Source organism: Cetorhinus maximus, chromosome 22 (genome assembly GCF_964194155.1).
Source record: "Cetorhinus maximus chromosome 22, sCetMax3.hap1.1, whole genome shotgun sequence".
Classification (NCBI taxonomy): Eukaryota; Metazoa; Chordata; class Chondrichthyes; order Lamniformes; family Cetorhinidae; genus Cetorhinus; species Cetorhinus maximus.
In genome coordinates this window covers 34082139-34106216 of record NC_135900.1, presented here as the reverse complement: position 1 = coordinate 34106216, position 24078 = coordinate 34082139, and the positions used below count along the sequence as shown (strand labels likewise).

At 43.8% G+C, this 24078-nt stretch overlaps 1 protein-coding gene across 9 annotated transcripts in view; it reads left to right on the top strand.

Moving 5' to 3' along the window:
* Window positions 1–24078, top strand: part of foxp2 (forkhead box P2) — an 893115-nt gene that overhangs the window by 375136 nt on the left and 493901 nt on the right. The window lies entirely within an intron of this gene.

Genomic DNA, 24078 nt, shown 5'->3' with positions numbered 1-24078 from the left:
GATCATTTCCAGGAATTATTTGAGATCTGAGGCGTTCTTAGGCACAGGTGCCTCTCTTATGGCTCTCGCTTTCTCCTCAATCGGGTGGAGGACTTATGAATCTACCTGGTGACCCAAATAGATTACCTCCCTCACTTGGAACGTGCACTTTTCTTTTTTAAAACCCAGTCCAGTTTGTAAGAAACATTTATGACTTCTTCTAAGTTTTCTAAATGCTCTTTTTCAGTGAATGCTGTCACCAACACATCATTTAAATAGACTACAACCTGGTGCAGTCCCTGCAGTAAGCTTTCCATTGTTCTCTGAAAGATGGCACAAGTGATGGAGACATCGAAAGGCAATCGTGCATATTGATACAACCCTTTCTGGGTATTAAATGGGACAAATTCCCGGGAGGTATTATCCAATTCTAGTAGTTGATAAGCATGACTCATGTCAGTCTTTGCATACATTGTCCCTCCTGCCAGCTTGGCATACAGGTCTTCATTTTTTGGAATGGGGTGCCTGTCTAGCTTAGCTACTTCATTCACCGTCAGTTTGTAGTCTCCACAAATTTGGACATTTTGGTCGGGCTTAAGGATGGGGACTATGAGTGCTGCCCATTCTGAGAACTGAACAGGTTGTATAACGCCCAGTCTCTCCAGTCTTTTCAGTTCAATGTCGACTTTTTCTCACAGGGCATATGTCACCAGTCTCACCTTCATGAAGTGAGGGGTTACTTCCGGATCCACATGAGTCTTGGCCTGCAGGCCCTGGATTTTCCCCAGTTCATCCATGAAGACAGTGGTGTACTTTCTAAGTAGCTCTGGTAGCCCACTTGATCCCAACTGGAAAATTTCAGCCCATTCTTTAACCAATTTTGCCCCAGGAGGCTTGGCCCTTCAGGGGTAGCTTTGCCGAATGGCTTCCATAATGGACAGTTACTCTGCTTATGCCTTTTACTTAAATGTCTTCACCCGTATATGTTTTTAGCTTGGCGGCTGTTTCTTCTAAACTTAATCGATGTTCACCATTATTCAAATATCTGAAGGTATGTTCTCCAATTACTGTAGTGGAAGCTCCCGTGTCTACTTCCATTCTTACAGGATTGCTATTTACTTTCACTGTGACAAATATTGGTTCTGTCTTGCCAACTTTCAGATTAAACAACGAGTAAATGCCTGAATTTGTTGTTTCAGGCTCTTCTACATTATGGGCAGAATTATCCCGTTGGCGCGTGGGGGTGGGCCTCGCATGCCCATGCATAAAATGATGTGCGGTGACGTCGGGCGAGCGTCCCAATGTCACCGCACGCCATCGCGATATTTGGAAAGGCGGGCACGCTACAAGTTTGGATGCGCGCCCACCATCAATTAACAGGCCAGTTAAGATCCTCGAGGCAGCAATTGAATTCGATTTTTCACAGCCATTGCGATCTTCAGGACGTCACATGGGCACAATGGGCAGGTGGGTAGGTGACATTTATATAAGCCTCATCCATGAGTGGGATGAGGGGTGAGTGGGGCCGCAAATGTGGCCTTTCAGGTATTTAAGTGTGAAAGTTACTTATACCTGCCTGTGTGAGCAGGAACACTTCAAAACTCATACCAGCTGCTAGGACAGGAGTAAAAGCCTCAGGACTTTATAGTAAAGAACATTTCTGGGGCCTGCAGCTTTCAGGAAGCCTTCCCTTAGCCTGGGATTGGGAATTGTGCTCTCCACTGGAGGCACCTCCTCTGAGAAGGAACGGAGGGCCAGAAATGGGGGGGGAGGCCAGTAGCCCACATTCAGCCTCCAGGGGAGCCACCTTTGGGAGGAGAGGCGCAGGCACAAGGGGCGCAGAGCCAACAGGAAGTGCAAGGCGGAAGGGGCCACAGGAGATACCACTATTCTGCTGCCAGGGTATACAGGCGGTGATGCAGCTACCTCAATATGTCTGAGGTCCAGTGCTGAAGGAAGCTCCATCTCTCAAGGGAAACAGTCACCTCCATCTGTCAGATGATAGGCCCTGAGATCGCCGCAAACTGTGTGTGTGTGCACCCCACGTCAGTGGCTCTAAAGGACACAGCTGCCCTCAAATTCTGTGCCTCCAGCTCTTTCCAGGGATGGGTGGGTGATCTTTGCGGAGTCTCCCAATCAGCTGTCCACAGTTGTGTCAAGCAGGTGACAGATGCACTATTCAGGCATGCATTGACTTTCATCCACTACCGCTGAGACGAGACCAGCCAGGCACAGCGAGCCAGAGATTTCGCGGCGATTGCTGGCTTCTCCTGCGTCCAGGGTGCAATCGACTGCACACATGTGACCATCAAGGCGCCAGCAGCTGAGCCCGGTGCTTTTGTCAACAGGAAGGGCTTCCACTCCATGAACGTGCAGATAGTGTGTGACCATAGGATGCTGATTCTACAAGCCTGTGCAAGGTACCCGGGCAGCTTCCATGATGCCTACATCTTGAGACTCTCCCAGGTGCCAAGGCTCTTCAGCGCTCCAGCCCGGCTGGATTGATGGCTGCTGGGTGACAAGGGCTTTCCCCTCAAAAGGTGGCAAAAGGTGACACCTCTCCACCATCCAAAAATAGAGGCCGAGCAACAGTACAATAGGAGCCACGCCTCCACAAGGGCTGTGGTGGAGAGAACCATTGGTCTTCTCAAGATGGCTTCCGATGCCCAGACCACTCAGGGGACGCACTCCAACATCCCCCCCCCACAAGATGGTGTGTCGCTGATAATGGTTGCATGCATGCTGCGCTCTCCACAGTCTGGCACTGAAAAGGGGTGACGCAGTGGATGAGGGAGACGTAGAGGCAGTTGCTCTGGATGAACACGATGAGTCCAGCAGTGAGTCCGAGGATGAGCATGCACAGGAGAATGCTGAGGGGGGTAGACGCTGACCCAGGCATACTCCAGGGAGGCAGGGACACCCAGGAGGCTTTAATCCAAAGAACCTTCAGCTAGCCCACCACAGATGGACCTTCAACACACGCCAGGGCTGCAGGCTCCATACTCGATACCTGAGTGCTAAATCTGCCTGGATAGTAACATTAACTAAGGTCCTTGTCAATAAAGCTCAATGTCAAACAACTCACTCATAACATCATGGCTTCCCGTCCACTTGCAGAAGTAAGGAATCACCCTGAGGCATGGCAACATGTCAAAATTTATTGTGAACAAATGTGACTTCATAAAGCAAAACAAAAACAGTGTTGGACATCACACCAAGTATTCCACAGAGTACTATGGGCCGACGTAAAAGCACCAGTGAGAAACCCGTGGTGTGCCTAAGGTGCCTTATATTTACGCTTTTGGGTACTACGTCTATGTGCTGTCCCCTTGTTGTCACTGGCACCTGAGACAGCCTACTCACTGTGCTGTCCTGTTGGCCTCAATGACCTTGGCGGACGTCCTCTGGCCCATGGAACACTTGATGACCTTGCCTCGGAGGGAGCAGCCACTTCCACAGCTGGCTTCCTCCCAGTCGCCACAGCCTCATTGGATGCCACGGACACTGGGAGAGGGGCGGAGGAGCTGCTGCCCTCATCCACAGTGCCCTGAGAGGAGCCCGCGGAGATGACAGGCAGCTGCTGCGCCACGTGAAGTCACTTCGGACCTCCCTGCTCACCGTAGATGGATGGGCATCGAGCTGGGATACTTGGTGCCCAAATCATCTCCCACACTGGCACTGACTAGCTGAGGCCAATGCCGCTGTGAGGGCTTGCAGGTCTGAGCGCAACCCCAGGAAGCCCTGATTGTTCTCCTGGAGGAGCCTCTCCATGAGAGTTGCCACTCTCTCCATGGAGGAAGCATGGTGCTCAGCCATGAGGCTCATTGCATTGGTGATGCTCTGTGTGGACTCTTCCAGCACAGGCACCATGCCATGCCTCATGTATCTCTGCCAGATCCTCCTGTATACCCTGCTGCACTTCCAACATTTGCTGCCTCATGGATACCTCCAGAGGCACATCATCAGCCACCGACTGAGCATGTACCTGGTCTCCAGCAGTTCTCCAACTGCTGGCGCCCTGGGCACTCTCTGTCTCTGCCAACACCTCAAGCCAGTGTGAAGTGTCCTCACCGCCGTGCCCTGGGACACTAGCCGAAGAACTAATTCCCACCGAGGTGCTAGTATCTGCGCTGGTGCGTGCCTGGCTGAGACGGTGTGACACTGATGAGTGGATTTGTCCTGGAGCTTCAGGGGTGAGAGGTGGGCCCTCTGTCTCCTCTTCCCGGTCCTGCTCCGGTGATGCTGAAAGTAAGAACAAGGACATTTATTTAGCTGCAGTACAGACAATGTCAACTTGCATGCTGCTCCCCTGGATCGTTATGCGCTCATCCTCCCATAATCAATGGTCAATCAATGTTGCTAACTTCAATCACTGAGCATTCAGCAGTGCCATGGCTTTTGGGGGACACATGGTGACCTGAGTGCTCACCAAACATACCTCCCTGTGGCATCCCGGCTTCACCGCCACCGGTGGACCTCGGGGCATGGCGCCTCTCCAGATCCATGGCCTGCTGCTCGAAAGCCGTTAGGATGGCCAACTGGGCCTGGCCTCTGCCAGTCCGCATCCGCTCTGCAGAATTATGCGCAGTCTTTTCCTGAAAAGGAGAGAGGAGCATTGATTATTCCAACCCGTACCTGGATTCTCTTCGCATCCCTGCTAACCCAGCCAAAGTGGGACATTGCTGCCACACACTCACCCACACTAGCCAGGGCTGACACCCACCCCCCACCTCTCCCCATTGCCAAACTGCTGCCTCTTTCACATGTGGCACCAGAAGATGTCACTTTGATAAGCTAGGAGGCACAAGCACGTGGAGCACAAAGACCAGCAGATGGATTGGTGCCCCGCCAACTGGAAGCTCCCCTCCCAGCATGTTAGCACTCTGACTTCAACATGCTTCAGAGTTCCAGCACTCTACCTAGGTGCAGACTCTTGACTTTCAACCCCATTCTACACTCTGGGTGTCAGTGTCACACATGCTGTGGAAGCAGAACACATGCTCAACCCTCTTGGTAAACTGGGCACGGGCAATCTCTGCTGTCACACCCAGCGAGGGATTCATGCCATGAGGGATTCAGTGCTGTTACTGTACTCAGAGTTGCCAACGTGGGGGCGGGAGGGGGGTGGGGGCGGGGGGTGCGGGGGGGGGAGGGGGTGGGGTTGGGGGGGAAAGGGTGAGGCAACATGGTACTCGCCCTTCCCGAGCACAGGAGATCGTTGAATCTTTTGCTCCATCTTTTACTGGAGCCATGTGTACCGCACTACATCATGAGAGCTAACACTCTTGGCCACCTCCTCCCACACATATTTGGTCGGGTGGGGGGGGGTCTCCGCTTCCCACCAGTCGGACGAAGGACCTCCTGCTGCACTGACACCTCCTTCAGGAGGGCAGCTAGGTACTTGTTGGAAAAACGAGGGGCACACTGCCCCGCTGGCCTACCCACCAGCCTGGCCTGCCCCGATGGCCTACCCTCTGGACTTGCGTCACGCACATTGCCCCTCTGCTATGCCCTTCTCCCAGCCATTGTGAGCAGCCTATCCAAGGCTGCCAGGCCTTCATTTATACAGGCTGCCGGGTTGCCATTGGGCCTGGCGATCTGAGCATGCCCGCCGCTGCCTGCCCACTCCCGCTATGCACGGGAGTCGTGAACTATGCTGGGCGGGCCTTAATTGACCCGCCTGCGTAAAATGTCAGCGCAGACCTAGATTGTGGCCGCTCCCGCACAGTCCACCCGACATGAGAAAATTCTCCCCTATATATTTCATTGGGCTTTTTTTGTTTACAAGCCTGCTTGAATCTTTCCTTGCATTGCCTCATCATATGTCCATTTCTATGACAATAGTAGCATTCAATTTTTTTTAAACTGCCAATTGCTAAAAGTCTGTTTCCACGTCTATTAAAATTATTCTTCAATTTTGCTGCTAAGTTATTTTTCTTTATTCTTCAGCTAGCGGGGTCTGTTTTCCGCTCCTCGGCGGAGTCTCGCTTTCTTGCGCCACTTTCGACTTAGGTTTCCTGCCCGATATGGAGGACGGCACCATTTTGTGCGCCCTCTATTGCTTTTGAATCTGTTACTGCGCTTTCCATGGCCAGCGCTATCTCTAGCGCCTTCTTGAAATCCAGATTCACTTCGGACAATAATCTTTTCTGAATAGTGTCCTATTTCACACCACACACTAAACTATCTCTGAGCATGTTGTTCAGAGTCATACCGATCTCACAATGTTCTATTAGCTGCTTCAAATTTGCCACATAACATGCAATTGTCTCACCCAGGGCTCTCTTTCGTGAATTAAACCTGAACCTCTGCATCATGACTGAGGGCTGGAGTTGAATTGGTCCACCAATTTGCCGAAATATTTTGAATCTGGGGCACTGGGTGCCGTCAAACTTCGAACCAAACTATGTTTTGCTACCACAAGTACTCAAGAGGATCTCTCACCTCTTCATCCCCCATAAGCCCGTTAGCTTGAAAAAAGAATGTGAGATGTTCTATGTATTGAGACCAATGGTCCGTTGCAGTTTCAAAACGATCAATTCTCCCAAATTGTGGCATTTTGAGAGTGGATAACTTCTTCAATTCTAACGGAGCCTGCTACTTACAATCACTGGGTGAGGTACAGTGCCGATTTCTTTTTAACTTGATTTCTTCTGTTCAATCCTATTTTATCCTCATCACCAGTTTGTTGTAGGGTGGCTGAATTGTACTATTAGTAATAGAGTTGATCTGCAGACACTTCTTGGGTGGAAACATTAAGTTTATTTACAATGTACTCAGCAGCAGCTACACGTGTGCTTTCAACTCCAACTCCATCTCTACACCGACTGCTGAGATAGCTTGCACCACTCTCTTATTGATTACTACAGATCATGTGATCTCTCCTAACAAGTATTATCCTTAAAAATACATTAAGCACTAAATAAAACCATAATTACCACAACCATGCAACCTGTTGCAGCAACAACAACAACTTTCATTTGAAAAGGAACCTTAACATAGTAAACATCCCAAGGCATTTCACAATGTTATCAGATTAAATCTGACACTGAGCCACATAAGGCAATATTAGAACAGATAACCAAAAGCTTAGTCAAAGAGCTAAGTTTTAAACAACATCTTAAAGGAGGAGAGGTAGAGAGGCAGAGCCTATTGGACAAAAAACATGCTTTGCTTGTTGTTTTCAAAGACAGTAGCACCTTTAACTTTTTTGCCACTCACCTTTCTTGCTGCTATAGAGGATATCACCTATTTATTCCCACCCGCAGTGTATAGCTGCATCAAACAGGTTGTCAGTTCCTCCTTGTCTGAACAAACCAGTAAGTGACCTTCTTGATGGATGCCAACAGCCAAATGAGAGAACTCAGGGAAGTAGTAATAGCCAGCTTCCCTCATGTTTAGGGCATAATAGACTGCATTGTATAACTATCAGGACAACAGGCCATAAGCCAGCAGCTTAGGTGAACAAGAAGGCCTTCCACTCCAATGTTGAAGTGGGATGTAATCATTTCAGAAGGATAACACAAATCTGTGCCAGTTTCACTGGCAGCTGCCACAACACCTTCATTCAATTTCACGCAAACATCACCCCTACATTCCCATCCATTTGTTAGTGTTGGAGGATACTACTAGGGGAAAACCTATGTCACCACATCTGAGCAGCAGGAATGCAATGAGGACCATGGAGCAACCAAGAACATCATCGAGTTGAGGTTCCCAAACATCTTTTGCTGATAATCCCTCAGAGATTCACATTCCATATGGCCCCCCTTTATACAAGAAACAGTATTTTATGCATAGAAAATAGGAGCTTTCTTTCTCAGCTAACATATTGCTTAAGACCTCCCTTCAGCCACCATGTTGACAAAAAAGGCTTCCCCCACAAAATGCCCTTCTCATGGTACTCAGCTGTGGGAGTTATAATGCAAAAATGATGTTTTATTCATCAGTAATAAAACAGGGTCACCCTGCTGATTTAGTTAATTTTATTTTAGTTTATTTTCAGTGTCAAAATATTAATTGCATTCTAGACAGGAGAGATGACTGCATAATTGAATAGAGTCTTTTCATTCCACAGACCTGAAAACAAACTCAAGTCATTAGTGCAATGAGTAAAAATGACCCAAAAACGCATGCTGTATCTTCTTTACAAAATTATACATCCTCCATTAGCTTCTCACGGGAAATAGTTACTAAAACTGTTCAAATAAAAACTTCTGTCAAGTTATGTTGTACATTATTATCTTTATAATGCTTGTGGGTCCACAATTGTGTAAATTTTGTTCATATATTATACTAATATAAAGACGTAGGGCAAACTTTTAGGGGAACAGATATTTGCAGAAGTAAAGTATGCTTTGTAGTTGCTGCTGCTGTTGCCATGAACAGTAACAGTAATAGTAACTGCATGCAACAGAGTGCAACTTGGTTGCCTTTTGGTTGACACAGTCTGGCCCTACTCAGCAAATGTTGCATATACAATAGTATATGCGCATTTTCTACTTGAGACTGCATGGTAGATTTCTGGGCCATTCCTATCCTGGATAATTCAAATACTTATTAATGTTGTGGAATTAATGCAATGAGATCCTTCAACATCCTTTTGTTACAAGGAATAAGTTAGAAATCAGATAGGCGTATGGTATCATCACTATGCTGCTAAATTGAGATTATTATTAATTCCAACAGGTTGAGCTTCAAGGAATGTAAATTTTACAATACAGCATTGTTTGTCAAGCCCATGCCATGCCACACAGCAACTTGTTCTAACGTTCCTGCCACAGTTTAAGTAAGAATTTAATAATTGGATTGAGTCTAAATTCTTTTTCACTACTTGCTTTGTAAGACAATATTTGAATGCACACTGATACATTAGAATTCAGTCATTAATCTAATTATCACATCCATCCAAAACATCAGAGTTTTGTTGATAAACAACTGCTTCCAACTCAAAATATTGTTTCAAACAAAATTTGAATTGTCTTTTAGCAATTTTAGTTCACCTTTTGCTTATGTATTTAAGGATATGTGTATCTTATTTTTGTATAATCCCAACAAAAGGAAGATAAATTCCTGGCAATAGAAACAGGAAGCATGAAAACTGTGTCATATTTTAAAACTATTAACCCTTCCTTCCCATTCTTTTTTACTGTTTTGTTCCCACTCTATCAAGTACCTCATGATTTTACTTCCTTCTCCCTTAGCAGCTCGCCCAGATTACCTGAAATTGAGAACTTGCTATGAGAAGAATTGAAAGTATATGTCTTATTATTTTGTGATGCAGTACATTGATGAACCAATTTAGTAGGCCACCATATAATGAGGATTATTTTCACCTTCACTGTTAGGGCAGTAAACTGGTGGAGTGGATCACCTGCCCATTATGGAACGTGACTGATGTTCATTTCCATTGATTTCACTGTGAATGAAAATTGGGGTCAGGCAAGTGGGCGATCTGCCTTTTTCACCATGCAAGTGGTGAAGGTGAAAATGACTCCTGATGTTTTTAATACCTTGATACACTGCTGTTTGCCAACCAAGATGATCCAAATTTTGTCCAAACCAAGAATTGCAATAATTCAGTGAAAATTCCAAGATTGTTTTGTGTAACTTGTGTGCTTGCTAAGCGTGTACTGTACCCTTTAGCACAGTGTTTGCTGTTACTTTTAGGCTAGCATATCCTATTGATCAAGACCCAAATTATGTTTATTCACCTCCCACCTGTCCTGGTTTGTAATATGTAACATCTTTGACTATAAATTAGAATTAATATCTAGGTACATTACACCTTATTTTCTGAACAAAATATTCATCACACTAATTTGACTGTCCTAATGTTCAATAGGGTGAACTAAATTAGTTTGGGTTAGTGGCTGATGGTATGCAACACTGAGGTACAGAAGGAGCATCCAGAGGAAGGTCCAGGAGCCCTACGTTGAGAGAAGGTGGATCACTGCAGTAATCTGACTTTCATTTGCAATATCCAATTTCTAGTACTGCAATAGGAGGAGGAAGATTTCTTTTCTTGAATTTTCATGCTATAGGATGAAAATCAAAACACTGTTAGTAGAAATTGTTAAGAAATTTAGTGCGTTGGATTGGACCATTGTCATCAGCTGTCCGCCGATTCGAGGATGATATCTATTCAGGGTCGCGAGTTTCTGCCATGGGTCTTCTTTGACTGAACAGGCCGATTCTCGACTCATGGATCTTTGGACACATGGGGCAGGACATCTCACAAGGTAGTGGGATCTGGAGTGCAGGATTTACTTCCTTTTCTTCTTTGTTGCTATTCTGTCTCATTATTAAGCTGTTTGGACTCAAAGCATGATGCAGCTTGATGGACATGTTGCCACTTTGATCAAAAAACAAAAACTGCTGGAAAAACTCAGCAGGTCTAGCAGCATCTGTGGAAAGAGAAACAGAGTTAATGTTTTGAGCCTGTATGACTTGTTCAGAATTGTTCTTAAGCAGAGTTCTACTGTTACTCAGGCCCTCCTGCTGCACTGGCTGGCCAGGCAGCAAATTTTTGATATTTGTAAGCAAAAATGCAGAAGGGGAGGTTTGGCACCAGGGAAGGGGAAGGGTAAGGTGGAAAGCATAAAGTCAATGCTCACACCATCTCCAGCTTATATGTCATGCCAGATAACAGATGAAGGTGAATTGGGATTTGAGAAGTGCATGCTGTCATCCTGAATGTTTTTGGCAACACTGAATACAATGGCTTAAGTCACTGCTGGCCCTATAATTTGGAGCACTGTCTCCTCCAAAGGATTCGGGAGGTGCAGGCATGCTTTTCACTGTCAGTTCTCTGTTGATTCCCTGCAGTTATGAGTAACCTTGTTTTGCAAGAAAGAGGGAAGAATGTTCAGTGAGTGTGTTGCAATGTGTTTGGGTGCTATGCCTACCAAAGGCTGAATAGCTGGGAGTATGTAGAAGCTGTGAGTGTCCTGTTGTTACATTACTTCTGGCCTGTTGTTACATTACTAGACATCTTTCTTTCAACAAAGCCTTTTTGAGACTCTACTACCGGCTGCTGTAGCCTGAACGCACCTCCCCTTTAAGATGGGGAGAATACCTTTAAGAAGTGCAGGCTAGCTTTATGTCATGCTTGCCATGCACTCACCCTGCTGAGCGTGCAGTCAGGGAACAGCATGATTCACATTGGGCTGTATGCTGCAACTGTGTTGATGATTGAGCAAGCTTTTGCTGCCTGCCACACCTGGAATGTATGCAGGGTCATTGTGTATAGCAATCCTTGTGCCTGCTAACAGGCCTAATCAAACGTGTCCCCCTGGGTGCCAACCTTTCTTTGGACACTGCAAGTTACTGGCATACAAACATGCAAATTAGGAGCCATTCAGCCCCTTGTGTCTGCTCCACCATTCAATCAGATCATAGCTGATCTGATCGTGGCCTCAACTCCACTTTCCTTCCTACCCCCATACCTTTTGACTTCCTTGTCAATCAAGATTGTTTCTACTGCATGGTGCAATTATGTTTTGAGCCAATAGTAATCTAAGAACCTACCAATTTAAGACCTCTGGTAAAATATACTCATTTGAAGAAAGAAAATTGCATATTTGCCTAAATGTTGATTTAATTTCTAAGCAAAAAACAATTCACTGAAATCTTCAATAAAAAAGGGAATATTCATGAAAGACAAAATGCTGACTAGCTCCTCATCAATGCATGTGTCAAAAAAATAGTATGTTTCAAATTCAGCCTAAGTTGACCTGCGCCTCCATAGAGGCAGGAATCATTTCTTTTAGATCAGGGTTTTTCAAACTCTTGTGGACACCATGCCACATTCAACAATTTTTAGAATTTCATTCTAAGACCAATTTTGAAATGATTTATTGCATACAATGGGGAAACGGCATAACATAGTATTAAAAATTTGGAATTTGTAGATTAGCAGAATTAAAATAAGTATCACTTCAACAGACAGACTCATCAATCAGGTTGGGTGCAGTTTGAAAAATGATTTGAACAGAATTATCCTTCAGTTTGTTATAATAACTGAGATTTAGGAATGAAAAGTTTGTTGTATTTTACTTTTATAGCTGTCAGTTAACTGCAAGTATGTACCTAGGATTGTAGGTTACAGTCTGCCAGGAAGCTGTGGCTTTTCACTGGCTTTTCACTATAGCTAGACTGATGAAATTGAGACACTCCTTAATTATCAGTGAGCATTGTTCAAGACAGAACAATCAGATCATAGCATTGTCTTGATGAAGTTGGTAAAGGCATTTACTGTGATACAAAGAAATACAGATCAGAAGATCCCAGGTTCAATTGCTGGTCTGTATTCACTGATTTGAGCCAGTGCAGTAGTCGTGGTGCTATATCTGGCTCCTAGGGTAGGGAGGGGAAAAGCTTAGGTGGAATTCCTACTCATGACTGCTGTTCAATGACCCCTGCTAGGCAATATGCATGCGTGGATGCAAGAATATGAGCCAGCACAACTGCTCATATGCAAAATGGTTATCTGCTGCTGACACCCTCATTCATGTCCTTGTTACTTCTATTTAAACATGCTCTTGCCTGGTCTCCGCATTCTACCCTCTGTAAATGAGAGATCATCCAAAACCCTTGCCTTAACTCACATCAAGTCCCGTTCTCCTATCACTCCTGTGTTCGCTGATCTACATTGGCTCCCAGTCAGGCAATGTCATTATTTTAAAATTTTCATCCTTGTTTTCAAATCCCTCCGTGGCCTTGCCCTTCCTTATCTCTGTAATATCCTCCAGTTCCTCAGCCCTTCAAGATAGTTGCACTTCTCTAACTCTGGACTCTTGGACATTCCCAATTTTAGTTGCCATTGGTGGCCATGCCTTCAGTTGCCAAGGCCCAAAGCTCTTAAGCCTCATATTCCCTTCTGTATAAAAAATTAAATAAAACTTTCTGTAAGTTCTTGGGGAAGATTATTACATAGAGAACTTGCATTTGCCCTATGGATTCATCCATGATCTTATCTGAGATCTTAGGGTAGGCATCATTTGCATATTTCGGACAGGCAACAATTGGAACTTGGGCAACTGCCTCCGCAGTGGATGAAATGGTTGGAATATTGCTGTGACACCATGTTGCTACATATTTGGGACCACTGAACTGAAGAAATACTAAAATTCTATTTTTAAATTTCATACTTTCTGGTGGCAATTGAGGTTCTATGATTGCTTACCATGGGGAAACCAACTTCTTTTAAATATGTGCTCCACTTGCACCAAATTCAGAACCTGGAGTATTAGCATGGGCACTTTTAAAGCGGCCAAATGAAAGGATCAGAGACTTGGACCCTAATATTAGCAGGAATAGTGCAGGGGAGTGTGGGAATGCAGGGGAAACCTAGTAAAGGTGAGGATGTAGAGGTAATTCTGAAATGAACGGCAGGATATCATTATAATTTTTTCTTCAGTTTCCTGCCCATTAGGCATTGACCTTTTGGACAATCCCTGGCAATTGGGAAGAGGGAAAGAGCTAGAGATTGGGGCTTTTTTTTTGGTGGTGGTGGTAGGAGAAGTTGGTAAAAGGCTAGGATTGCACAGTTTTCACTTTTTCACTGCTGTGTTCCCTGAGCTGAGGGTAAACCCATATGACAACTTTTACATTTAAATCAGGCTACCAATTGCACTGTGGGAGCCTGACTTAAATATGTTCATGATGTGTTCTGCCTTTCATGGACAGGGACATTCACCAAGGCATGTAACAGAAGAATCAACGCCTTAAAAACAGCAACGGACTCCTATGCAGTGGGCTGGGACATCTTTTCCCCTTTTTCACCTACTGATTGGATGGAACCCTGACCCCTCCGCCCCCACCATTAGTGGGATTTGTAGTGGGCATAGGGGGTGCGGAAGATATGGCAGGGAGTGAAAAATCTGCTTCCCAACGTCTGAAATTCGGGTCGGAATTGATCCCTCCCTACGGTCATGGTGGGTGATGATGGCAGGTCGGGTCTCCCACTGAAATTCAGCAGGAACCCCCACTTTGCACCTCATGCATGTACGTTAAAAGCCTAACAGACACCCCTGTCAAATCTTCTGCCCCGCAAGCGGAAAGTCACGCTGTTCTGTAACCAGACTGGACATTCGTGACGTGCACCTGGCGAGGGAGAATTCTAAAGCTCTTTCCTGGAGTCGAAGCTGATTGCGGCACTGGAGCTGGCTGCAGGTATAGTGCGCGTGGAAGACACAAAGGTGGGGGCCCAGAGGAGAAGATGAGAGGGGGCAGAGGAGAAGAGGGAGTGGGGGAAGTCTGGATGAGAACAAGGGATGGGGTCTGGATGGAGTGAGGAGGTAAGGAAGGCATGAAGGGGAAGGGGGAGATGGGTGGAGCCAGAGTACTTCAGAGGGAGGGGTCAGTTGAGTTGATGTTGGGATCCTAGGGAGGGTAAAAGGTGGTGGAGACAGTTGAAATGAATCACGCATCATCCTGAGACAGAGCCAGCTCCAGACCAAGGCAACGCCCTCGATGCCCAGCTGCAAAACATTGCTGGGGGGAGGGTCTGCTCAGAGTTCAAGGTTAGCACAATTGGACAACTAAAGGAAAATCCTAATAAATATGTGGAGAATGTATCAGAGCTTTCTCATTTGCTGAGGTGCAGAGCTGCCATTAACTCTGAGCCATTGCCATTCACTCCAGGCAGAGTTAGTGAAGAAGGGGGAAGGGAGGGAGGTGTATACCTACAAGGGGCATGCAGGTGAATGGCAGCCAAGTCGTGACTGAAAACCTCCATCCTCCCAGGGGAATGGACCTGCCTGACAAGGGATCATGTGATTAGTCTTTCCATTGTGACGAGGTCTATCCATTCAGCCTTGAGGGCACTGGAGACAAGCTGAATATAGTGTGAGGGGGAGGCTTCTCGCACGTGGCAGTCATCACCCTTGTTAAAGAGTGATGCGTCTCTGAACTGGGGGGCCGTGGCTTGCTGCCTTTCCATCTTTTCCTTCTTCCTGTTAATGAAGGGCTGTCCGGGTACTTTTCAAATATGGTGCCTGGACATGACGGTGGGACGCCTGACTTCCTGCCCGCCCTGCCATGAGATTCGACATAGAACGTATGCATGCATAACTAATGACATCGGGTGCACATGATTGCGTGTAAAAGCCCACCCTGCTCCACGGCGGGAATTACTCCTACTTTCTTATCTCGCCACGAAACTTATGGTGGGAGGCGAAGGTTCCGCCCATCATGAGTGAACTAATATTGAGGCCTGGTGTACAAACTTCACCCCAAACTCCTTCGCTGCCTGCTCAGATAACTGCAGCTTTGCTTTGTCCAGGCTCTAGATCGTTGTTGCTAAATTCTTTTCCTAAACTTTCTTCATTCATAACTTTACACAATGTGGAATATATGTATATGAACATAAACAAAGACAATTCAGCCTCTCAGTCTGTTCTGCCATTCTATTACATCATGGCTGACCTGTACCTCAACTATGGTTTAGCCACCTTTTTCTCTATGTTCCTTGATACACTTATCTACCAAAATACTATTAAACTTGGGTTTGGAAAAAATCAATTGTCTCAGCATCCACTGCCTTTTGGGGTGAAACGTTTCAGACTTCCAGTATCCTTTGTGTGAGTGGTTCCCTATCTCACTCCTGACTGCTCTAGCACTAATTTTCAGATTATGCTCCATTGTTCTGCATTCCCCCACCAGAGAAATAGGTTCCCTGTATTTACCCTATCAAATCTTTTATTATTTAAACACCTCGATTAGATCACGTCACAACCTTCTAAACTCTTGTTTATACAATCTGCCCCCAAATTTTAACTCTTTAAGCCCTGCCACCATTCTGTTGAATCTGTGCTGTATCTGCCTCTGAGGCTGGATTTCCACTTTAACTTACACTTGTGAATCTTTTCTTGAAGCTTGATACAGCCGCATATTTTATTTGTTGACCGTGGTTGCTTAACCACATAAATGGAGCCTGTGCCTTTGAGGGGTGTGTACTGCATAGTTTTTTATATTAAGCCAAATACTTTTTTGAATACTTCACACTGTTAGTTTACCCAACAACAGCTCCGCCCAGTTTACTGTAGTGAATTCATTTATCATCCCTTTAAAGTTTCCTTACTTAAAATTTCAATTTAAAACCCTGGTTTGTGACCCCTCTGCCTCTCTCACGTAATATTAAATTCATTCACATTACTGTCAGTATTCCTAAAATGTACCCTTACTGTCAGACTGTTAACTAATTCTGATTCATTATTCATCACAGAATTTAGTATGACCGTTCCCTCATCAGCTCTGAAACATATTGTTCTAGAAAATTCTCTCAAATGCATTCTGGAAATTAATTGCTTTTATTACTTGAACTCTTCTGTTACTCCTAGTGTGTGAAAATTAAAATCTCCCAGTTTGGGTTCTGCCAGGACCACTGTACTCCAACCTTATTTTAACCTAAGTCTAAACAGGGACAAAAGCGCTGAGTTCCAGAGGTGAGGTGAAGGCAACTGCCCTTGACATCAAGGTAGCATTTGACCTCGTGAGGCATCAAGGAACCCTACTAAAATTGAAGCCAATGGAATCAGGGTGAAAATTCTTTATTTGTTGGAGTCATACCCAGAACGAAGGAACTTGGTTAACGATGTTGAAGACCAATTATCTCAGCTTCAGCCACTGTAGGAGTTCTTCAGGGCATTTTCCAGACCCAGCCATCCTCAACTACTTCATCAATGACCTTCCACTAATCAAAAGGTTAGAAGAGGATGGGCACTGATAATTGCATAATGTTAACTCTATTTGCAACTCTGACTGATAAATAGGAAGTAACATTTGTGTGACACAAGTGACAGGCAATGACCATCTCCGACAAGAGAGCATATAACCATCTCCCTTGACTTTCCAACGCATTACCTTTTGTTAAATATTGTATCATCAACATCCTCAGGATCAACATGCCCAGAAATTTAACTGGACCAGCCATATAAATATTATGACTACAAGAGCAGGTCAGAAACTGAGTATTCTATGGTGTGAAACTACATCTTGACTCCCCAAAGCCTTTCTCCCATCCCACAAGGCACAAGTCAGGAGTGTGGTGGAACATTCTCCACTTGTCTGGTTGAGTGTAGCTCCACTAAAACTCAAGAAGCTCAATAATATCCAGGTCAAAACAGCCCGCTTGATTGGCACCCCATTCACTACCTTAAACATTCACTTCCTCCACTGCCAGCACACGATGGCTGCAGTGTGCACCATCTACAAAATGCTCTGCAGCAATTCGCCAAGACTTCTTCAATAGCACTTTCCAAACCTGTGACCCCTACCACCTAGAAGGACAAGGGCAGCAGACACACAAGAACACAACCACCACCAAGTACCCCTGCAAGCCACACACCATCCTGACTTGGAAATATATTGCCGTTTCTTCTTCATAACTGGGTCAATAAGGTGGAGAACCTTCACCACACAGACTGCAGGGGTTCAAGAATGTGGCTCACCATCACCTTTTTGAGGACAATTTAGGGATTGGCCTTGCCAATGTTTCCAATTATTCCAATTGTTGCCAATTTTTCACTTGAAATGCATCTATCTTCACATGTACTTTTATCAATTGATTCCTAAACAAGGGTGGATGTATGTTTTTGAGTAGTGAGATTTTAAATGGCGATGGTATTAAATATATTACATTCAGTTCATTAAATGTTTTGACATTTACAAAGCAACCCAATCAATGTGTGAATTTGGGAACAAAACTCTGATATACAGCAACAATACAAAGCTCTTGGGACCAGGTTTACTTTCTATAATTGAGTGCAATCTTAATACAGCAAACACCACATTGCTTTAACTATTTCGGGTGCATGGATTGTATATTTTATTTCCCCTTGACCACCTTACCTATGATTTACCATTCAAACATTTGGCACTTGTGGTTTGCTTCAGTGGTAAAAGGCAATCATGGAGAGGGATTTGGGGAACTCGAGATGCCTGCTCAGTGCTCATACATCAATATGCATTGTGAGCAGATCACCTCAGTGGCAACTGTGAAGAAGCATTGGAGTAGCAGGTAGTCATGTGTTGATAACAGTTCTGTGCCATGGCGTAACTTCAGTTTGTCCAAAACTCTCTCACTTCACATCAAGTCTCACTCGCCTGTCACTTATTTCCTTGTTAACATACATTTGCTCCTAGTTAACCAGCACCTCAAATTTAATGCTTTCAGCCATGTGTTCAAACCCTTTATGGCCACATCCCTTTCTATCTCTGGAACCTCCTTCATCTGTACAACTAGTCCACCCAACCCCAACTGTTCATGCCCCTGATTTTGGCCTCTTGCTCACTGCCTCTGACTTTGTCCCATCATTGAGGGCATGCTTTGGAATTCCCACCCTTCCATCTCCTCACTAAATTTTCCTCTATAATGTTATAATTCAAATAGCCAGGTGGTGAAGAATATAACTAGAGCCAGGTCTTTATACACTTACATGTTTTTATTTATGGAGATGCACATTACATGTCATGTATCTCCAATCTCATAACCACAGTTTCAGCCTGCTCCTATAAGCCAAATTTTAGCTCCCGAGTCGGGTGCGCAGAGTCAGCTCAGCAAACCTGACTCTGGAAAACCTTCCTGAAAGGACAGATTTTCATTCCAGGGGCAGGTTGTAACTGGAGTCGAGCCAGCTGTCCCCAGAGAGAGTGCAGAGCCAGCCACAGGGGCTGTCAAGTGCCAAGGTGGGCTGGGTGCTCTGGGACTTTGTCCCAATTATAATAATAACAGCAAAACAAAAAAATGGCCTTTAGCCTTCACCCCCACACACATCCATGCAGTCCTATGCTGCTCTACCCATCCCCATGGTCCTTTATAGCCCCTATGCCAACTTAGTACCAGCTCATGCCAACACATGCCCCATACCCATCACCTTTTGCCCTTACACCTTCCATGCCAACTCATCCAGTAGCTACCATTGGCAGAACTTAGGAGTCATGCTAAGATGAAATAATTTTCTAAGTATTACAGACTTCACTATATTAAAAAAAACACTCTAATTGAAAAAACCCACTCAATACATTTAAATCCCTTCAAGTACCCAATCCCTTATAAAAACAAACATTTGTGTTCATAGCCCTACATCAAAGACAGCTAATCCCTTTATAACCACTTGGAGCTGTCAAACAAACTGTGAATTTACAAGCTCCCCACTGTGATAATGATAGGTTGTGGAAGCAGTTGAGCAGCACTAATCTTATATTGATAGTCCTCAGCCTTATGTCAACAAACATCTATTGAAATTGCAAACACTGATTTTTCTTCAACTGCAGGCTTTTATTTAAATTTAAAGAACAGGGGACTTGACTTGACATCTTGACAGCTCCACACTGTTTGCACACATTTATGTCTACTCTTAACAAACCCGAAAGGGTACCTCACCTCTCCAAAGAACTCCAGGAGGTTTAGACTTTTTCCTCCAATTTGTAAATCCCATGAGTCACATTTTAATCCTGGGAACAAAAATTGCTTCTGGGTGAAGGCAGCTGCACTTCTAAATTTGTCACTGCCACCATGAAACATAGACACATGAAATAAGTCCCTGCCCCCTTCTACCACTCTGCCCCTATCCCACTTGGTGAAAATGGTGGGTGGCAGGTTCAGGGGCACGTCATTTGAATTAAGGGCTCCAGTGCCATTTTGGATAAGGTGTGGAGCCCTTCAGTCTTGGAGAAAATTCGGACTTAATTGATCACAGTTAATGCCCACCACTTAAATGCAATTAAACATCCAATTAATTTATAAATTACATTTTGAGTCCCCTGTAAAACCCACCTCTTTGAGTAAACTTCTGATCACCTTTACCTATATCTCCTTCTTTGGCCCAGTGCCAGTTTTGTTTTGTGTTTTTGTGAAACATCTTGGTTGATTTTTCAATGTTAATTCGCTATATAAATGGTAATTATTGTTCTTGTTGCATAAGTGATTGCAAATGCCATCAATGGAAGCAATGAGCCCGTCATGACTCCAGAAAGGAGGCTTCAGGCACTGATACCAGGCTTCTGCCTGAATACAGGACTGGACTTCATATCTGTTGTCAGCTGGCAAAGCAGCTACCTAAGCAGCTATTTCTGAAGTTCAGCACAATCCTCGCTTCAACCTACCTGCTAGGCCAAAACCCACGTCCTAAATTGCGGGGCCATGATCATTTGCAAAATTATTTACATCTTTGCAAGAGTTCCTTCTATCTGAGCTTTTCTCAGGTCCTTCTGTGGTGAGGATAAAATTAGTTGCAGCAGTGTTTAGCGTGGTAAAGAACGGGGGAGCGGAACTAAATGAATTGCTCTTTCAAAGAGTCAACACAGGCATGATGGGCTGAAGAGCTTTCTTCAATATTGTTGTAAGATTCTATACATTTTGTCTCAAGATGGAAACCAATTAACTCCCTTAATCTGGGTAGGCTTTGGGCTCTGTCACTGAGTAGGACTAACATTTGCTGCTTATCTGACATTCAGTTCTGGACATGTCAAACTTTCCAACAATTCACCACCTGGAAGGCAGAAGCCATCATCTTCCCTCCAACCCCATGAATTCACCTGCCTTGCCATCAATTCCATCTCCCCAGCCACTGTCTCAGATGTTATAGACTGTTTTCAATCACAGCAAAGGATGTCACCCTGCACTGAGCTTTTGATCCAATACCCTTTCCATCAAATATACTTCCTACATCCACCGCAGTAATAATGCTTTGCCTTTTCACTCCTGCGTCAGCCCATCTATAGCTGAAACACTTGTTCATGTCTTTGTCACCTTTACACTCGACTATTCCAATGCTGTCTTGGCTGTACTCCCAGCATGTACCTCCATCCACTTTAGCTCATCCAAAACTCGCCTGTTGCCGTGCCTTACACCACATCAAATGAGGCTCAACCAATTCCCTCATCACTCCACCAACACCAACCCCCTCAATAATCCTCGCCGGTGCTCGCTGACTTAGGTTGGCTCTTGGTCTCCCAAAGCTTCAAATTTAAAATTTTTATCCTCACTTCTTCATGACCTTTTCCAGCCCTAAAACACTCCAAGGATTCTGCATTCTACCAACTCTGCCATCACTAATTTTTCCTCAATATCTGTGGCTCATCCTTCAGCTAACTGGGTCCTCAGACTCTAGGATTCCTTTGTAAACCCCTCCACTCCTATTCCTACTTTAAGACTCTTCTTCAAATCCTCCTCTTATTTTCCATGGCTTTAGGAATCCCATCTAATACTAGAAATGTTAAAATTGGTAGGTTCTGTATAATTGCGCCATACTGCATAATATTTGCAGCATCAAAATTAAAGCTGGTTTTAACTTTCACTCTGCTCAATGGGCATGGTGGGGTTAAGATGCCAGAGGTGGGTTGGCACCACTTTGTAATGAATTCCTGCTCCCACTATTTTTACTTGCCTGGTTCAGGCAGGGGAAGGCTCCCCACCAGGGAAGTGGAAGTGTTGTGTCCTGATCATGTGTTCGGAACACACACGGAATTTTAATCACTGGCCCACCCATGCTTTATATATTTCTAGTATTTTTGGAACAGTGCAAGTTGGCAGCATCAAGTTGTACTGCCTTGGTCTTACCACTGTTTACTTAATAACAACTTGCATTTATTTAATTCCTTTAGTGTAGAAAAACGTTTCAAGGCACTTCACAGCAAGGATCCTGACCACAGGTGGCCCAGTTAAGTGATCTTTCAATAAGATGTTAAATGTTCCTTGTAGTGCAGGAGGAGCAGGAGTGCTTCTCACGGCCCCACAAGGAGACTTTGGGCCTTCCTTGCCCCAGGCTTTACCCCTTGCTCAATGGTGAACTTGCTGATTTCCCTTCAAATCTTTAGTTAATTTCACACGTCCAATTCCTTGCATCCCTAAAGTGGTCTGACCCCGCTCACCACACCTCCCACCTCATGAATTTGAGTACCACAGTGCATGCATGCCTAAACACTTTAGTTAAATTATTTTGGTGTAAAATTAAAAGGAACAAACTTTTGAGGATTCTTTTTAGTAATTGAATTATTTTATTTCTTGACCTTTTCAAACCTAAATTGGAACAGACACTATTTACACTACAGTTAAGGTGCTAGGATAGAAATTCAGGTACGGAGATCAATTCAATCCTGAGTGTTGCTACAACTTAGGCATTGTTGCAGTGAGACTATGGACAGAGTGTAATTGTGCTCTAAAAAACACACACGAATGTTATTTGTTTTGCTCAGCCCCTTTCTCCACATTTCTTAGTATGCTCTCCTCTCACTTCCCTGCAGTAGATATTTTTCATTATTCATTTTTTTTTTACATAAATGTGAGATAGAAAAGTGATGAAGCACTGGATTTCAGTGAAATTTCCAAGAGGTCTGAAGTCAGGCCAGTTCAAGACTTTGGACCTATAATTTATTTCAATTCCTGAAAAAAAGATCCAGATATCATTAGTATTCTAAAATCCTGTTAAAGCTCATAGTTATTTTCTCACAGTGTGACCTGAATTAAAATGGAGAACTGTGAAATAACAATGTTGTGATATTGACAAATCCACATATATGCAAATCTGATGTTTGCAAATTCTTGAAACTTTGTAAGGATTTTTTTTTAACAAACTTAATCTGGACTTGACCATGTATTGGTATTGATACTGCTATTCCTGTTAGAGGTAGATCTCATTTCTACCTGGACTCTGACACAGAACTAGATTGCATTTTATCTTATGCGTTATACTTACGTTTTCTAGGACGTGCTTATTGACAGTAAAAGTGAGCACTTAGAAAAGGGAATGCTTGGTCATTAGTAGTAATGGTTGGATCATATTACATGTTGCTATAAAGTTTTCTTCTTAGAAAGTTTTATACTTCTGCATTTGCTATGTTTCACACTTTATAAAGTACGATTTTAGCAGGTTTCATAATATTGTTCCACACAAAATGTAATGAAAAATATCTGGTGTAGAATGTTGAACAATGACTGAAACAACAGCTTCTGTGGTGTTTTGTCATAAATGTGTATTTTGTTAAGTGCTAAAGTTGATGTTGCACTGATGCAGCCTGGTGGCAGAGGCACTGATAACTGCGTGAAACTGTTGCATATAGAGATAGGCTCTTGACATCGTCTGTCGGCCTGAGGCTGTCCGCTTTGTGTCTGCTTTAATTGAAAATTAATAGTTAGGGGGTTGCCATGGAAATGATACCATTGCTTGCAGACAGCAACCCCAGCTTTTTTGCAAAGCAGACACTAGTGGTATTGTTTGTCCTTTTTGACCTCGGAAGGTCAAAAGCCTGTAGGAGGAAGAGAAGTACAAATATTCTAGTTCAGGCGAAGAAAAGAAGAGAAAAATAGTGTATTAAATTGAAATGATATTTTAATAATGAAGAGCTAGATTTGAGTAAAAGTTTCCAATAGAAAAATGGTTGAAGATTTTTTTGCATTTCATGCAACCAATTAACTGTATTATTACGCAGCCTCAGAGGTTGATAGCACTGTGTTGCAGTGAAGCACATTATCATCATACCTATTGTAAACAGATTTGTGTGAAAATTTCATTTGACTGACATGATAATAGGGACTATCATTTTTCTCCCCTTTGGTGTGGAATGCAGTGTCATTGTATCCGTTATTCACAGATCTTCACAAACATATACGTGATGATAAATTACAAGTGTTTGGGATAGGATGAAATTATAAAGAAAAATGTAAGGAGTAAGAACAAGATAGAACGTTTGTGTACATGGTTCAAAAGTAACAATGGGATTAAGATGCCCGATTCCATAAAAATAAGAACCATGCCATTAAGAAATTTTGGGGAAAATAACTAGTTGTCACTTGAAATATTATTTTTTTCTATAAAGGCATTTTTTTTCTTTATATCTGTTTCCATCATTTTCACACGATGACCAATTAAGCTAATTTCAGAATAATTTGTGAAGCAAGCAGCTGTTATTAACAAGACCAAGCTCACAAAGAGTTGGTGGACATTGAGTAAATCTAAATATAGAAAATATTCAACTGATGGTTTGAGCGAATAGACAAGTTTATTTTAGAGGTGGGGGGAGTTTGGTGTTTCCTTAGAGGGTAGTAGGTACAACACAAAATTGCTGTAATTACTTACCCAAAATATATGCTTTATG